Source organism: Pinus tabuliformis, chromosome 6 (genome assembly GCF_031772625.1).
Source record: "Pinus tabuliformis cultivar Carrire ecotype Pingquan chromosome 6, CPIR1, whole genome shotgun sequence".
NCBI lineage: Eukaryota > Viridiplantae > Streptophyta > Pinopsida > Pinales > Pinaceae > Pinus > Pinus tabuliformis.
The window spans coordinates 891,368,045-891,370,992 of NC_142292.1; positions in this window are offsets into that span (position 1 = coordinate 891,368,045).

Sequence of the window (2,948 nt, forward strand, 5' to 3'; positions counted from 1 at the left end):
TTGGTGAAGTAAATTGATCCATGCAATTCATCCAGTAATTCATCAATGACAGGAATGGGAAACTTATCTTTAATAGTGAGCTTGTTGAGCTCCTTATAATATGGACACATGCACCATGATGCATCCTTCTTGTGCACCAATACTATTGGAGCAGAGAAAGAACTTTGACTAGGTTGAATTATACCATCCTCTAGCATTTCTACCACCATATGTTCAATTTCACTATTTTGGGCATAGGGATATCTGTACGGCCTGCTGTTTGGAGGAACACTTCCTGGAATCAGATGAATAGCATGATCATGATCATGAATAGGTGGGAGACCTATGGGAGTCTCCAATACCTTGGAATGATTGTCCAAGACTTTTTGGAGATCTAGAGAAATAGCTGATTTCGATGTGGAAACATCTAGTGAACATAATTGTGCAATTACACCTCTTTGTTCCTTTTTTAGAAGCTTTGTCATACTATTAGAGCTGATTATCTTTCCCGGTTTCCCTGTAATACCTCTTAATTCAACTTCCTTTCCTTCTACAGAAAATTTCATGAAAAGTTCCTGAAAATTAAAAGCTATTGTACCCAAGGATTGTAGCCATTAGACTCCTAGTACAACATCTGCACCTCCCATTGGAATGGAAATCACTGGGCTAGTCAATACATATTATCCCATTGATAGCTTGATATTATGGCACTTTCCAGAGCAATTTATTATTCCTCCATTTGCAACCATCACTTGAAACTCTGGAGTTGGATATATGAAGCAATTTAATTCTTTTTCTACCTTACAATGAATAAAATTGTGGGTACTTCCTTAATCAATTGACACTATTGCCTTTCTCTTCTTGATTTGTCCTTCTATCTTGATGGTTTGAGGAGTGGTAATTCCTACCAACGCATTACAAGATATGGTTGTATTAATTTCTTCTTTATCTAGGCTTTGTTCCTAGAGTATACTCTCTTCTTTTGACCTTTGTTGCTCCTTTTCTTCTTCCTCTTCACAATTTGTGTAGAATAATTTCTTCTCAGCACACTTATGACCTTTAGTGTATTTGTTATCACAACTGTAACAAAGCCCTTTTGCTCTTTTTTCTTCCAATAGTTGCTGGTGTCAACCTTATAGGTTGTGGAAGAATAGGGGCAACAACACTTCCATCTTTATAGTTGTGAGTGGTATGCTTCCTGGTTGCCATAATTTTGCTTTCCATTTTTCTTGCTAACCTGAATGCCTTCTCTAATGAATTAGGTTCCCAAAGGCGAACATCATGTTGGATATTATCCTTTAAATTCCATATGAACACATCAATCCTATGCTCCTCTAGAATATTTTTTACCCTTATGTTCAATTTTTGAAACTCCTCAATGTGCTCCATTATTGAACCCTTATGTTTGAGACTTATCAATTGGCTAAAAAAAGTGTTGCTTTTTGTATCCTCATAATGTGTTGTCAATCCTTCTGTAAAAATTTCCCAAGTGATAATTTGTTTACAAGAGCAAAGCCATTGATACCATACAAACTAATTTGGTTCCAAATATAAAGTTGCAATACGTACCTTCTGTGTGTTTGCACATTATTGAGATCAAAATATTGTTCCATCTGTAATATCCATGTGTTGTTGGGAAAAGTATCCAATTCGGAATGCCCCTATCCCACTCTAAGAGGTGATAGTGCCTTAGCAACAAACAAGGAAAACTATCTGAGTATTCTTCTTTATGAGATGCAAATAGAGAAAGAAGGATGTAACTAACCGGTGTCTTCCGCTAGTTTGTCAATCCAATCACTCTCTCTTTTGTTCGCTACCCGCTGCCTGCTCTTTCACTGGTCCAGCTTCACACAGTTCCTGCAAGATCACAAGAGAGGAAAACTACACAAAAGACATAGATTCACATTCATAACTAGTTTAGGATCAGATGTAAACTAAATATGCAAATATAACAAAACATCATTGAAATACATGCATATAGGAGAAACTCAAATAGCTTTATTGATATGATAACAAGGTTCAAGAGGAGATACAACCAAGTGAGTCTCGATCCAGCATCTACCTCCCAGCAAAGAAATCCCTTCCTCTCCTCCAACAAAGCATAAATCACCCAATGTACTAATCTCAATCTCAAACCAACAACAATTCTTTGCAAAGTACAAAATCCCAGCCTCCTGAACCTCTGGGTGAGAGATCCATATATAGATGTGAGCAGAGAGGATGAGTCAGCTCATGTTTTGACTTGTGGCTTCTCTCTGTCAGTTCTTGTTTCCACTTGGAGGTTGAGAACCTCTTACTCATCACTTGGTCGAATTCATTGAGGCAAGTGTCATTGAGGAAGGTTCTGGAAGCTTCCAGGGTCTTTCCACCTCGTTGAATGAACTTGCCATTTGTCATTTCCCGCTCAGCGCACCCTGGTAGTGCTTCTACCTGCGTTTCAGTGCAACTAGCCAGTGTAATCTCTGCATTTCAACGCAGGCAGCTAGTGGAGCCATTGAATTGATCCTGATTTGACCATTTCTAAGTTGTTTTTGGTGGAGAACTTCTGGGAGAAGCTGTCTTTTGTTGACCTTGTTCCTTTAGGGGTAGGAACAACTCTTTTAGGGACTTTGGATCCCTTGGATTATGGACATTTCATGCTCAATGTTGTAAGGCACAAAAATGTCTATAAAAGTTTCCCCCTAAAGTATGAGGCCGTTTATCGGGTGAAATGCTTTATTAGGAGGATCCGAAGTTCTTCCAATGCTGGGAGGAGACCTGTAATAAGATACAATATAATACATTATTTTTCATACTGCTTTCATGATCTAGCTGAGGCGGGCATTCCCATGCTCAGCTTTATAAATTCATTTTTCTGTACATAGAACAGACAATCGTCTGATGGTAGACTGATGATTTTGATGAAATCATCATCCTTTTGGTAGGATGATTATCTGCTGCAATGTTGTACATGTCAATGTCTTTATTTT